This window comes from Eumetopias jubatus, unplaced genomic scaffold (assembly GCF_037043125.1).
Source record: "Eumetopias jubatus isolate StellerSeaLion01/CBP00866 unplaced genomic scaffold, mEumJub1_p1.0 scaffold_13, whole genome shotgun sequence".
NCBI lineage: Eukaryota > Metazoa > Chordata > Mammalia > Carnivora > Otariidae > Eumetopias > Eumetopias jubatus.
Window position 1 is genome coordinate 111,382,100 of NW_028274819.1, and position 16,607 is coordinate 111,398,706.

Consider the following 16,607-nt stretch of genomic DNA (forward strand, 5'->3'; position numbering starts at 1 on the left):
ATAAATATATATAACATGAATATATATAACATGAATATGTGTTTTATATATATATGTTACACACACACACACACACACACACACACACACACACATTCTTTAACAAGGGAAGCATCATGAATTCCTGGTACTGAGAGTCTGAAGAGCTGAACTGGTTCCCAAACTTTATGAAATTGGTTTTGCTGTTTTGTGTTGTGCTTGAGGACAGAAAAGTGATGCCTTCTAGAACAGTCTAATGAACAAGAGCAATGGGGGCAGGGGTTGGGAAGTGAGACTGATTCAGAATCCTTTGAGGCATGCCTTCAGGATCGCTGACCTCTTCTGAAGCAGAAACAGCTAGAGGAAGCCTGTAATAGGCTGTGACAAACACAGGACAGGAAATAATTGTCAGGTGACCCAGGGGAAGAGAGAATTTAGAACCCAAAATGCACCTTTATTACAGAGCTGGCCTATGTAATGGATGTCTGCATATTAATCTGAGAAGTCCTCACATGTTACTAAATAAAATGAAGAAACTGAATGAAGGAATTTGTCCATCAATTGTCAAACATAAAATTAAATGTACTTGACATTTTCCAACTTGGTGTGAAATCTATGACTTTTTTCAGAACTCCTCCAAAATGGGCATGGAAGGATAAAACTCTATGTGTGCAATGAACTGAAGAGAGATTTTTAAAGAAAAGTTATGCAGTCATTTTCCATTATGGTCAGGCACTTTAGAATGATGAAAACTTTCACTAAACCAGAAGCATATGAATTACAACCATAAGGTCTGTAATAATTTCATTTTAGCTACTGATACAACTCTTGGGCTTGAGCTAGCATAAAGCAAGTCCCCAGACGAATTAGGAAGGAACAATTTGGGGTCTGTAATCATGTGTAGAAAACATTAAATACACTCCCTGGGTTGTCTTTTTTTCCCCTTGAATCTTGTGGCGAGAGAATTTAATATGTTTATCTAATAAAAAAAAGCTCACTAGAACCTTATGAAGGGACAGGCAACATCAAATACTCGAGCCCTGGATTTGGGATAACTGCATCTTTGTGATTATCTACAGTTCATTTTAAGCCCCATATTCAATAGTTTATTTGAAGATATTATCTTAAAGAACCTGGTCAAAAATATCCTTTTTTTTTTTTTTTTTAATCTAGCATCCATTCTATCAACTCTGAATCCTAACCCTTATATTCGGGAAAGACGCTTTCCTTTCATTACTGCACCAACTTTTGCTCTTTAACCGTACAATGCATTCTGATCTCCACATCATTGCCAAACAAGAAAAATGCATATAGTTTAGGTCTGACTAAACAAAACAAAACAGGTCAAAAGGAAATCTGAGAGTAAGCCTCAAATGAGGCTTTAGTACTTTTTTGGTTTTTGTTTTTAAATTTTATTCTTTTTCTTGGTTTAAATAGAATCTATATTTAATTAGGAAATAGAATCCTGTCTTTTTCCTATCAACTTCTATGATAATTCTTGGAAGTTTAGTATCCACGCTCTGATGGAGAGTCAACAATAAACTGTTTATAATGATTAAAGGAAAATAAAAGAACCATAAAAAAGAAATAATAAGAGAAGGGCCAATTTGAAAAATAAATACATAGAATTTTAGAAATAAAATATATATAGTCAACTACATTAATGATGCATTAGGTGCATTAGAATGTTGGTTAGACATAGCTAATCCTGTATTTGTGTTTCAGACTTTAAAATCTCCTCCTGTTAGCTTTGATTTTTGAGATTATCTTTAAAAGTCATATTAAATACAGAGGAGCAAAGGGAAGGAGCTAACGGTAACGGATGCTTCCCATAAAGCCTGACACCCACACGCTGGGGTACACCTGCGCACGGGACAACAGAGGTACCCGAGGCTCAGGGACATGCCCACACCTGCCATTCTGTGCTCCTGCCTCGGGCTCCCACGGCTTCTGGGGCTACGTCGGCTGCCCCACGTTTACATTCCTGGCCCACACTATATTTGAAGCTCAAGAGAAACATCCTCAACTGCCCGAGGTCACGGTCACTGGCACTGGCACCTCACACTCTTCACTGACCTCTCTCCCGCCTCCCATTTGAATAACTGGCAACACTGAAGGAGTCTCTCTCCCTCCCTTCAGCTCCCGTATCCAGTCACCAAATCCTGTTGTCTCCAAGTTCTCCATGTAACTGACTCACCCAGGAGGTTTGTCTCACCCGGAACACACGTCCCTGCACCTCCCCCCTCTAGCATCCATCCTATCACCTGCCCAACACACGCCCCGTATCTCTTGGGATGCATTTCACTTCTACTCATATCTCTCACCTCTTCACAAGGCGACGCATGCCTGCCAGGGGACAGAAGGCATTCTGGTGTTGGTCTGTCTCGTTCCTTCTTCGACTCATTTGATAAGAGTTACTATATAAAGGCACCTTAACAAAACGGTCAAGAGCACAAACTCTGAAGCTAGAATGCAGGGGTTCCAACCCGGGCTCAGCCCCATAGCAACCGCAGAAGCTTGGACAAGTGAGTTAGGTTCTCTCTACCTCAGTGTCTCCATCCGTAAAATGAAGGATAGTCTGGTACTTGCCTCAAAGAGGTCTCAGGGGTTCATCAATGAGTGTGACTATAAAACACTGCCCAACACACAGTATGTGAACTGTAAGGTTTTTAAGAATACAGGCACACCTTGGAGATATTGCAGGTTTGGCTCCAGACCACTGCAGTAAGAGAGTATCATGAAAGAACAGTCCAATGGCCATTTTTGGTTTCCCAGCACCTATAAATGTTATGTTTACACTGTACTATAGTCCTTTAAGTGTGCAACAGCATTATGTCTAAAAAACACTTTCTATACCTTAATTTTTAAAATACTTTATTGCTATCATATGGTGTTTGTCTTTCTCTTATTTTGCTTAACATAATACCCTCTAGCTCCATCCACATCATTGCAAATGACAAGATTTAATCCTTTCTGATGGCTGAGTAATATCCCGTTGTATACACACACACACACACCACATCTTTATCCATTCAAAAGCTGATGGACGTTGGGGCTCTCTCCATAGTTTATCTATTGTTGATAATGCTGCTATAAACATCAGGATGCATGTACCTCCTGGAATGAGTATTTTTGTATCCTTTGCATAAGTTCCAACTTTCATCATCTGAGCTTTGAATACACCATCATCACTGATCACAGATCACCATAACCAATATAATAACAATGAAAAAGTCTGAGATATTGAGAGAATCAACAAAATGTGACACGGAGACACAAAGTGAGCAAACGATTTGGAAAAAATGGTGCTGACCTTCTCAACGCGGGATTGCCACAAACCTTCATTTTAGAAGCGCAGAATCTGTGAGGCACAATAAAACAAGCCGTGCCCGTATCGCTCGCTATTTCCCAGAAACAGGATGAAGCAGTGTGATGGAGGGAGGACAGGAGAGGCGAGGTTCCTGCCCTCACAGAATTCAGAACCTCGTGGAATAAAAGAGATACTGAACGCCACATAAATAATGATATAAATAGCACTGGATTAACTGCTGGGAAAGACAAGTACGGGCTGAATGAGGCGTATGACGGGGCTACTCCGTGCAGGCAGAGGCGGTGCTGAGGCTGGAAGGTGGGGCAGAAGCTGGCCGAGCAGTAAGGGCAGGGACACAGAGACAGGAGGGAGAAGTAGCCCAGGGGGAGTGCCTGCATTCTGCGCTCAGAGCACGCCAGATGTGTCGCTGCCATTACTCGAATGGAGCCTGTTTTCCCCCCTCACCCCTGCCCCCCTCATTCAAAAACACATCAAAAACCCCACAAAACCTAAAACTATAAACTCAATGGTTTGAGGGCCCTCGCTGCCTCCTTCCATTCCTAACAATAAGCATATACATCCAGCAGACAGGAGTTAACACTTGTGAAATCTATCACAAATCCACCAGTTGATCAAATAGGTATCAAAATCTTTAAGCAGCTCATCAAATAAGTATTTAAAAGGAGGGCTATCTTTGAAAGAGGATATACTGTTATATGCAAAAAGTATATGACGTGCACTTTAATTTGGGCGTGTGACCAACCCAAAGCTGCGCCCCCTCACTAATGTGCCTTCCAGCACTCAGGTCCCGAGCAGCACAAGCGCGCCCGCCAGCCACTTCAACCCCCTGTGGGCTCTACTATACTCTCCCCGACCGAACGTGTGTGCAACTTGACTCCTTCCTACATAACTATCCGGGCTGGGAAGTGTGCCAGCAACTTTCATTATCAGCCCCAGAAAAATTAATAGCAAAGTATGAATTCTAAACGGAACCAGCTAAGAAAAGATTCCGATTGTCTTCTCTGTCCCCAAAGACATGAGCAGGCTCTGAACGCGATTCCGCCGAGATCATGAGTAAAAGGGCTGGGATCCGACGTACTTCAGTGTGGCTTAGTAGATAATGGTGGGGCTCTATTTCTGTTCCTCAGAGGCTGTGTGGGCTTATTTACACTCATCTCTGAAAAACAAAAAGTGTCCTTGAAAAAGCATGTGCATTTCCTGGATCCCAAACATTTGGCTCTGGAGTCCATACCCCTCACCAGCACTGTTTGCCTCAGTGAGAATGTGTTCATGGCTTTCTGGGTAGTGAATGCTGGCTCTTGGGTAGTGAAACTGGGACAAAAACCCTAACCATCAGCAACCACGAAAATCTATCTGACAGCAGAGTGGCTCACGTGGAGCTGAAGAGGAAGCAGTGGTTTGTTTTTACTTTAGGGGAGACAGGGTAGGAAGGAGGTAGGAGAAAACTCAGGTTTTGTTTTATAAAGCAAATCTGTGAATGTAATTAGATTGCTACTAAGAAGAAAATTAAGATTTTTCTGGAAGATTTTTAAGTTCTTTGTCAACACTATGATTCTGAGTTCCTACCCTGAAGTAAAGCGTAGTTTTTTGTGTGAGCAATGAAGTTTCCATCTGTTTTGTCTTGATTTAAGGATGCAGTTTTTAAACTAAAGCCACCAGGCAATGTTTATTGAAAGCACAAAAATCTCTCTACTTATCACCCAAGTAAAATACAGATTAAAACAACAAGCCTAGAAAGATAGGATCTTACACAATGCTAGTGTCACTTTATTTGCAAAAATTTTATTTTAAATGCGGCTAACACCTTCAAAATAATTATGGCCTAAAACGTACCCATAGAGCCAAATCTTATCTCAGATAATAGTATCTAGGAAAACATGAAAAGCAAATTAACTTGCACAGGCATGTTTGCAGTCAGATAGATATTCTCTCTCAAATGACAGGGTAAACAAAAGAAGACTTCACTGTGGCAAATCATATTTCTTCAAGAATATGTATGGCATTTGATAGAATTCAATTTTGGAAGAATATGAAAGAAATAAATCTCAAGCAGTTGCCAAGATCCTTCAGTTATATGAAATTACACCTTTAAAATTATTCTTTTCTAGGACAGCAGCACTAGTTTTTAAAACTTACATAGGTTTTTCTTGTAGAAGCTGACTGGATCTTAAATATTCTATAATTTTCCATGACTGTTCAGTGCCCCTGAAGTAGTATTTTTAACACTATTTGAATTAGTTTATAACTGGTTTAAATACAAAGCAATTCACTGGATTAGCCAAGCACAGAATAAATGATCCCAGGTGTGTGTGTATGTGGGGAGTGTGTGTGTGGGGGGGGCGGATTGTGTAGCATGCACATTCATGGTGTTATCAGAAGTTAAGTCATTCTCAAAATTTTAGAAATATGTTAAAAATTTTTATTTAGAAATACTGTATCTTTGGCAATCATGTTAAACTTTCTTTCAAGTGGGCGGTCTCAACTCTCACCTCATGCCCCTGTCAGGACCGTCCTGCACTGTGGGGCCACAGAGACATTCCAGGAGCTCATGGAAGCAAAGAGAAACACAAACACATATGCGGCTACAGATTATTTCATGGACTCCCTGCATGCCATCTTTGGACTGCAGGAAGAAAATTTCCCTTGACACCTTTCCTTTTAAAGGAGTTCCTTTTTAATTACTACCTTGAATCACAGGAATTTCCTCCGGAGAGGACATTAGAGATTATCTAGACGGGTCTCCTCCAAGCCTGGAGAGGGGAGGTGGTCTTCCCCGCAGAGCGGACAGTCTGCTAGTAACTACCAGGGCTGGGACGGCACGGCAAGTCTCCTGGCCATTGTCCACTGCTCTTTCAATTGGCAGGCATTCAAATTCTAAGACTATGTTGGCAGCACTGAGTAAATGACTAATACAGAAAAAACAACAACAAAAAACTAAAGCAGACTTAAAACTACAGATACCCTCACCGCTCTAAGAGCTATCCTGAGTAGGAGTTGTTTCCCCTGTGACTACACAAACACCCGTATAATAGTCCTGCTTCCTGCACGAATCCTGGAGGGCTAATCTGAGCGCAGAGCTCCCATTAGCTTCAAAGGCACTCTTTAGTTCTTGGTTCAGCTCTGCAGGGATATGAAACAAGACAAGATGCAGGCCAATGCCTTTGAGATGAAAACTGGAAACAAATTACTACACGCTATTTAGTTGAATAATAAGAAAAATGTGTTCCATCCCTACACACTACTAAATTTCTCTGACAATCTCCCTTAATCTTCTGACACTGGGGTCTCATTCTTTTGCAATGTTGTTTCTATCACAACAATGAAATGTGGGTTATTTCATCTCAGGGAAACTTGGATACAATTTGTTAAGCAGTAATTGTGTTACCCCTGCTATTGATTTGGGCACTCATCCCACAAGGAGCTTGGCGAGTGATGAAGTTTGCTTGAACGGCACTGCCTGACATTACCTTTATAGACACTGCAGTGAAAAGCTTCCACTTCTTTCAAAGAAAGGTTAAGTACAAATATTTCTTAAAAAGTTAATATTCCTCAACCAGAGACCGAGCTATAGACCACGAGTTACTCGGCCGTTGCACACAGATCAATTCCAAGCACGGGCAATTTTTAATAAGGAATGGGGGGTTAAAGTCAAAGTAAGACTCATTAATAATGAAAGGATCCTCAGCTTTTTTTTTCATTTAATGAAATTAGATCTGATGACAAATAAAATATCTCCAGATATCTCCCAAAATTGTGAAAACAACTGAAACGAGTAAAATCTATAGTGGTTCTGAAATTTTTTTTTAAGTTCTTAAAATCTTAACATACAGGGTAATGTTAGTTTCAGTTATACAATACAGTGATTCAACACTTCCATACACCATCTGGTGCTCATCAGGACATGGAAGAATCACCTAGGGGATCTTGCCCAAAATCAGATTCTGATTTGGTGAGACAGGGATGGGCCTGAAGAGTCTACATTTCTTACAAGCCCCCAGGGATTGCTGACCACACTCTTGAGTATGAGGGCTTAAGAGAACTGTTGGCTAAGATGATCAATGATGAAAATCTGTTTTTACGAACACTAATGCTCCCCAAGTCCCTGCTGTGTACCAGGAACTTTACCTAGATTATGTTCAACACCCCTAACAACTGCCCAAGGAAAACATCATTGCCCCCATTCTACAGAGATTAAAAAATAAGTCTACAAAGAAAATACACAATGTGAATAAGGTAAAAAGATAAAACTGGGGTAGAACTGGGGCCTGAATTTAGGGTTATCTGGCTCCCAATCTTTTCATCAATTTATTAAAATTTAAATAAATATGAATGGAACATGTGCATGTGTAAGACATTAGGTACTGAGGAAACAGCAGTATAAAAAGACAGAGTCTCAGCTAATGGAGCTTATGTTCTAGCAGGGAAAACAAAATTAAACCAACAGACTCTATAATTAGTTACATAATTATGATTTGTTAAATCCTGTGAAATAAAGTTCAAGGTGTTTTGAAAGATTATAAAAAGAAAGACTGGCCCAATCTGGCTTACAATAAAAAAAAAAAAAATGCTACCCCAAAGAAACGCCTTTTAAGTTGAGTTCAGACAGATGAGTAAAAATTAACCAGGTGACTGGAGGTGGGGTCGGCGTGCAGGCAGGAGAACACCTCAATGCAGGCAGATAAATAGTAGGTACAAAACCCTGCGGAGAGGAAACCACCAGTGTGGTTAGGGATAAAGGGTTTGAAATGGGGCCAGTGAGAAAGGCACTGACCAGATCATGTGAAGTCATGAGGCTATGTTTATAATTCTGTAATTTTTTTAACTCACTTAACTTCGATAAATTAACATATAGTGTATCAATAGTTTCAGAGGTAGAGTTGTTATTCATCCTTCACATTCAACACCCAGTGCTCACCACATCACATGCCCTCCTTAATGCCCATCGCTCAGTTTACCTCATCCCCCACCCCACCTCTCTAGCCACCCTCTTTGTTCCCTATCATTAAGAGTCTCTTACGGTTTGTCTCCCTCTGATTTTGTCTTGTTTTTCCCTCCCTTCCACAATGATCCTCTGTTTTCTTAAATTCCACATAGGAGTGAAACCATATAATTGTCTTTCTCTGATTGACTTACTTTGCTTAACATAACATCCTCCAGTTTCATCCATGTCAATATAAATGGTAAGATTTCATCCTTTCTGATGGCTGAGTAACACTCCATTGTCTATATATACCACATCTTTTTTTTTATTATGGTACGTTAATCACCATACATTACATCACTAGTTTTTGATGTAGTGTTCCATGATTCATTGTTTGTGCATAACACCCAGTGCTCCACGCAGAATGTGCCCTCTTTAATACCCATCACCAGGCTAACCCATCCCCCACCCCCTCCCCTCTAGGACCCTCAGTTTGTTTTTCAGAGTCCATCGTCTCTCACGGTTCGTCTCCCCCTCCGATTTCCCCCCCTTCATTCTTCCCCTCCTGCTACTGTATCTTCTTTATCCATTCATCTGTCAATGGACATCTGGGCTCTTTCCCTAGTTTGGCTATTGTGGACATTGGTGCTGTAAACATTGGGGTGCAGGTGCCCCTTCAGATCACTATATTTGTATCTTTGGGGTAAAACCCATAGTTGTGCAATTGCTGGGTCCTAGGCTGGCTCTATTTTTAACTTCTTGAGGAACCTCCATACTGTTTTCCAGAGTGGTTGCACCAGCTTGCATTCCCACCAACAGTGTAGGAGGGTTCCCCTTTCTCCGCATCCCCGCCAACATCTGTCGTTTCCTGACTTGTTCATTTTAGCCATTCTGACGGGTGTGAGGTGGTATCTCATTGAGGTTTTGATTTGGATTTCCCTGATGCCGAGCGAAGTTGAGCACTTTTTCATGTGTCTGTTGGCCATTTGGATGTCTTCTTTGGAAAAATGTTCATGTCTTCTGCCCATTTCTTGATTAGATTATTTGTTTTTTGGGTGTTGGGTTTGAGAAGTTCTTTTTTTTTTAAGATTTTATTTATTTGAGAGAGAGAGAATGAGAGACAGAGAGCACGAGAGGGAAGAGGGTCAGAGGGAGAAGCAGACTCCCTGCTGAGCAGCAAGCCCGATGTGGAACTCGATCCCGGGACTCCAGGATCATGACCTGAGCCGAAGGCAGTCGCTTAACCAACTGAGCCACCCAGGCGCCTGAGAAGTTCTTTATAGATTCTGGATACTGGACTAGCTCCTTATCTAATGTGTCATTTGCAAATATCTTCTCCCATTCTGTTGGCTGTCTTTTGGTTTTGTCGACTGTTTCCTTTGCTGTGCAGAAGCTTTTTATCTTGATGAAATCCCAATAGTTCATTTTTGCCCTGGCTTCCCTTGCCTTTGGTGATGTTTCTAGGAAGAAGTTGCTGCGGCTGAGGTCGAAGAGGTTGCTACCTGTGTTCTCCTTTAGGATTTTGATGGACTCCTGTCTCACATCTAGGTCTTTCATCCATTTTGAATCTATTTTTGTGTGTGGTGTAAGGAAATGGTCCAGTTTCATTCTTTTGCATGTGGCTGTCCAATTTTCCCAGCACATTTGTTGAAGAGACTGTCCTTTTTCCATTGGACATTCTTTCCTGCTTTGTCAAAGATTAGTTGACCAGAGAGTTGAGGGTCCATTTCTGGGCTCTCTATTCTGTTCCATTGATCTATGTGTGTTTTTGTGCCAGTACCATACTGTCTTGATGATTATAGCTTTGTAATAGAGTCTGAAATCCAGCATTGTGAAGTCACCAGGTTTGGCTTTCTTTTTCAACATTCTCTGGCTATTTGAGGTCTTTTCTGGTCCCATACAAATTTTAGGATTATTTGTTCCAGCTCTGTGAAAAATGTCAACAGTATTATGATAAGGATTGTACTGAATGTGTAGATTTCTCTGGGTAGCATAGACATTTTAACAACACAAGAAAAAACCAGAGGAAATACTCTCTGCCACAGATTTAATCAATATAATTTTGTTATTAATGATGGTCTTTACCTACAGATGAAGGGAAGCCTAGGAGAGTTTTAAATAGAGATCAATACAATCAAGGTCATACTTTTTAAAGTGTACCCTGTCACCAGGGTCTAGAATACACTGGAGGAGAGCAAAACCAAGTTCGGGATGAGCTGGGATTTGGGTTGAACTGGGTGGTGATGGTAAAGATGTTAAGATGGAAGTACATTCCTATTGAACTAGTGATGGCTTGGATGTGGCCACACTGCCTGTCATCGCCATGCCTACTGATACGCTTGTCCGGTCTCATAATTTTCAAAGGGAAGCAGATCTCTCAGCTGCAGTATCGTAGTGTTAACTGTTTTTGGAGTCTATCATTACCACATTGAAAAGGAAAGAAAAGGAAAGGAAGGGAAGGGAAGGGAAGACGGAAGTCCTAACTCTGATACTGTTCTACCATCAGGAGTAGAAATCTTGCAATTTCTGGAAGGCAAAGATCCAAAGAAGTGTGGTACCATGTATACCAGTCCCCACTGCTGCTGTAACAGGTTATGACAAACTAAGTGGCTTAAAACCACACACATATTTATTATCTTACATTTCTGGAGGCAGGAAGCCTAAAATGCGATGGAGGAGCTGTTTCCTCTGACAAGGGATAGAGCACACTGCTTGGCCTTTTCTAGCTTCTAGAGGCCACCATACTGCCTGGCTCCTGGGCCCTTTCTCCTATCACCCTGGCCTCGGCTTCTGTTGTCCTAGATCCTTCTCTGAAACTGACGCTCCCGCATCACTCTTAGAAGGACCCTATGATTATACTGGGCCCAAACCGATAATCTGAGAAAATTCCCCATCTCAACATCCTGCACATAATCGCATCTGCAAAGAACCGTTTACAATGTAAAGTTACATACTTCCAGGTTTCAGGGATTAGGGCAGGAACACCTTTTGGTTTGGGGTCAGGGATGGGGGAGGGTTGGCATTATTCTGTCTACTACTGTATATATTGAATTCTCTTATCATTTTGAATTATAAGCATTAACAAAATATAGTTTCTACAGAACTTAAAACATAAAACATGGAAGATTAGCTTCAAGTCTACAATTTATCTAGATTGTATTAACACATGTCAATCAATTATAATAATAAAACAAAAACACACCTAAGTACTTTATGAGACTAAAATGAATAAAAATGGCATATGCTCTACAAGCACAGTGGAATTCAGTAACTGGTGCAGTGACATGAGGATGTTCAGTAGTTAGAAAGACACAGGTTAACATCCTTTTAGTTTCTGTCTTATTTGAAATATAAGAATAATCTCTCTCTCTTCCTCTCCTACCTCCCCCTCTCCTCTTCCTCTTACTTCTTCTCCCTCTCTCTGTTTCTCTCGTATCATTACTGGAAGAATAATAAAGTCAAATAATTTTTATGAACTTTCTATTACACTGTAAACACTCAATGACATGGTGTCATTGTGTCTGCTCATGGTCATAAACCCTACCCAAGGGATCCACTGTTCTGGCTTCTGTCATCTGAGTCAACACACTTCTGTCTTCAAACTTCACACAAGTGAAATCACACAGTTGTGTGCGTATGTGTGTGTTTTATTCTTGCTGTACCATGAACCTATGATACCTCTGCTGTGTAGTGTTCTATTCTGTAAGCGTAACTCAATTTATTACTCAATGTATTTATACTTTAGATAGACAATTAGTTCCTCTTGTATTTTGGGCTATTACCAGTTTGGATGGTATGAACATTCAGACACATGCATTTGGTGGACATATTCCTGTTGAGTCAGTACCTCCATATGGGATTGCTATTTCAGTATATATATATTGAGCTTATGAGACTGCCAAAGAGTTTTCCAACATGGCTGCAATAATTTACAATTTTATAATCAAGGCACAAGAGGATCAGTTGTTCTACAAGCTCTCCAACATAGAATTTTGTCCATTTTAAATATCTTATAATAGTGAGTGAATGTTATCACATTAGTATTTTAATTTGTATTTCCATGGTAATAATAATAGAATATTTTCACATTTCTTGGCCTCCTGCATATAATATTTTAAGAAATGTTCCACATTTTCTATTATGTTTACTGTCTTTCTTTGTATTGATAAATGGAAGTATATATGCACAAACATATCTGAGAAACAAGTTCTTTACAAGGTATATGTGTTGCTAAAATGTTCTTCCATCCTATGAAGTGCCTTTTTTCCTCTCTTAATGATATCATTAGAAAAAGTGTCCTAATTTTAATGGATTCCAATTTGTAAACCATTTCCTTTATAGTTACTGCTTTTGGTGGCCTGGTTAAGAAGTCATGGCCTAATCCAAGGTTATGATGATATTTTTTTGCACAATCTTCCAGAATATTTATTATTTTAACCTTTATATTTAGATCCATAATCTCACCTGAAATTAATTTTTGTTTTTATTGTAAAGTTGGGGCAAAGCAATTTTTTCCATATGGCTATACACTTGGCCCAATACAATTTATTTAACAGTTTATGTGTGATGCTTTTGAACTTCCTCCATGCACAAACATGCCATTTATGTATAATAATTTATTTTTATTTTAATCTCTATTTTTCTTCATTTATTAAATGGGTTATGATCTCCAGTATACCCTTAAATATCCCTGGTGATGGAATGCTTCTTTGTCCCATCCAAATCTCAGGAAGAAAGCTTTCATTACTTATCAGTTCAATATATTGGGTTTTTGTTGTTTTGTTTTGTTTTTTAGAGAGAGAGGTGGGGAATGAGGGGCATAAGGAGAGGGAGAGAGGAAATCCCACACAAACAGGCTCCACACCCAGCACAAAACCCAATGAGAGGGGCTTGATCCCATGACCCTGAGATCATGACCTGAGCCAAAACCAAGAGTCGGATGCTCAACCAAATGAGCCACCCAGGTACACCTTTTTTGAGTTTTTAAAATTATAATTGAGTATAGATTTTTATAAATACTTTTTTCCTTTTGTATTCAGAAGATCATATATTCTTCTTTTTTGTTAATATGATGAATTACATTCATTGAATTTTAAATATTAAAAAATAACAAAACATTGCATACCTGGAACAAACATCATGGCTTGTTAAATAATGTCCCTTCTAAAAATTACTTATATGGCCCCAAGAAATGAATAACACCTCCCATTATTTATTCTCTTATGTAGTTCCATTTTCTTGATTTTGGGCTCGCTCTGCGACTTGACCTGCTTTTGACTGCTAGAGATAGTGCATGCATTCTAAGACTTTCCAGCCCCTTCCAGCGGTCTCTCAAGGGAAAGCCTGCTGACATGTAAGAAGTCATGCAGCACTGGTACAGACAGACACTGAGGAATTCCAGGTGAATAATGTGAAGAGGCCGCACAGAGAGTGAGACATGCCCACCCAACACCCAGTGCGTCTGCCCTCCAGCACAGACATTAGGGATGAGAGTGGAGAAGCCTTCAGAGGACTCCCGTCAGAGGCCCTGTCTGACTACACTTGTACTGAACATAATAAAAAAGAAAGGGAAGGGGAAGGGGAAGGGAAGGGAAATGTGTTTAAAGTAATTTCTGTTATGTATTTAAAATCCACAGAATGTGTAATATCCTTGACACACATAATATTTCCCATTTCTGTTTTCTTCCTATTTTTCAGGGGTGGGGTGGGGAGGAAGCAAGGAAGAGATTATAAATCAAAAATATACGTTTATTATATTACTTTCAAATTTTCTGTGTCACTAAAGACATGCCTCTTATAAGCAACATAGAGCTGGATTTTAATTTTTAAAATTTGGCTGACTATATTTTAGTAGGAATATTTAGTTCATTCATATTTAATATTATCACCATTTTATTTGGATTCAAATCTCCCATTTTGTTATTCATTTTCTATTTGTTCTGGTGCCTCTAATTCATTTTTTATCCTTTCCTGATTTCTTCTGGATTATCAAGATTACTGTTACAACACAATAATTGCTATTATTATCACTATTCTTATTTTTCTAATCTTCCCTCTATTAGATTTTTAGTTGAACATATTTACTATAAATATCTTCTACTTTTAAGTAGTTTCTCTACAGATTTTCACAGGTACCAATGACTTACCAGAGATATTCAAAATTATAACCCACGACATCCCAGATGATCAAGATTATTGCTATTCTTGTTTACATTTAGTAATTCGACTTCCTTTTAACCTCCTAACTTTTATGCCATTATTTGCACATGATTGAATTCTACATACATACATTTTTTAACTTTTAGGAAAAATTTTGCTCCCTATAAATTATCAAATATATATATATATATAAAAGATATTCACCTAGAAAATTCTTAGGTGGTCTTCACCCCTGTATGGCATTGAAAAAATCCACATTATCCAACATAACCCCTTATTTCTTTCATGCAGTTTTTCTGACAGTGGTATATGATGAAAAATTTGAGGGGAAAAATGAGATTGAAAAAGTAGAAGCAGATAGAAATCTACCATTTTTTCTCTAATTTTCTATGATTGGAAGTACCTAACAAACCACCATATCTGAATATTCATATCATTAATTTTCAACAACATGAAATAGTCTTTTAAAATATTTTCATTATTTGGACTAAAGAAAATTAGACTACCAAAACATCACATATACCCATAAAACACTAACAAAAAAGTAGAATAAAGAAATCACAAAGTAATAGGCAGTACATTAATGTCTGTATCCACTTTCTATTGTGCAAGGTGTCAAGTTAGGGATGGGGAAGAAGATCAGAAATTCTCAGTACATCGGCCACCTGTTTTGCAGAATTACCCAGGAACATCTTTCAACTCTTCCTTTGTACAGCTGGCATCTCTGTGTTATGTGACGCAGTGAATTCTGCTTTAAACAAACTGAACACCTCCTAAATCTTAAACAAACCAAAAAAAGAAAAAAAAGAAAGAAAAGAGTCAATCTGTTTAGGCAGAAAGGAAAAAGCAACTCACCATTTTTCTCCAAGAAGTTTTCCTGCTCTTCTCTTGCTACCTCTCTCTCCCTCACCCCCCGCCCCCACTTCTTCTGCAAGTTTCCCAACTGTTCAGATTTACAGTCATGAAGATATTTACAAATTCACAGACTACTGAATGTTTGGTGTTGAAATGGTTAGAGCAAAACCAGACATTTTTTATAAGGATATGGTTAAAAACATCCACTTCACACACATTCTTTTTTTCTCCTTTTGAACAAGGTTTCAATATTTTACCAATGAAGATTTATGAACTGATAGTGTCTAAAATAATGTTCCTGTTCCCATAGTCCTTGAAATTCTTAACCATCTTAATTCTGAATTACCACCTTTCTTCTATCCAGCAACCCTGTAATGTGGGAGAGAAATCATGGTATTTCTGTTGGGGAAATTTTCACTTTTCATAATGTAGAGCTGAAAAGGAATTTGAAGAATATCTTTTCCAATTACCTCACTTCTATAGTTGAAATTTTTTTTCTATTTAATATTTTGGAAGGCACAATTATTTTAATTCTGACAAGAATACTAGTGTGACAGTTTAATTTCTCAACGTGGCTATGCTATACTCCCCTGTAATTCAATCGAATACTAAACTAGGTGTTTCTGTGAAATATCTTGGAGATGTTATTAAAGTTCATAGCAAGTCCACTTTAAGTAAGGAAGATGACCCTGGATAATGGGAGTGGGCCAGATTCAATGAGTTGTCTGAGGATTCCCCAAAGAAGAAATTTAGCCCAGAGAACGACCACTTGAGCTTGTGGCCCAGTGCCAGCCTGCCCTTCCTGACAACCCTGCCTGGCCCCAGTAATCATGCAAGTCAATCCCTTGTAATAGATCTTTCAGTATATATACCCTATTGGTTCTGTCTCTGTGACGGAACTCTACCAACACAACTAATAAAGTAAAATACAATCACATGTCACAGGCTTGCACTCAGATACTGCAAACACAGAAATCAATCTCAACCCCCTAAAATTCTCTTCCATTCTCCAAGCTAGTGTTACAAATACTTCAAGAATTTACGTTGAGCAAGGCATTAGATTAAACAGGACAGAGGATATACAAGCTTCAAAGTTTTGTTAAGTACTATCAACAGAGAGGAAAGGGAATGTCATAAAAGAAGAGTGTGTCACTGTGTAGCTATACACGAAGAACAAAGTGTCCAGATAAAAAGAGTCACTGAATATCCCAGAACAACCTGGGCTTATAACTGTTATGCAGGGTATTTGATCAGTTCACTGAAAATTACCTGAAGTTAATGTATTCTCCAGTATTTTTACAGGAACATTGTTTCTTGTTTGTTTGTTCATTTCCAGAATATCTGTGTCTCTATTCAGGGCTT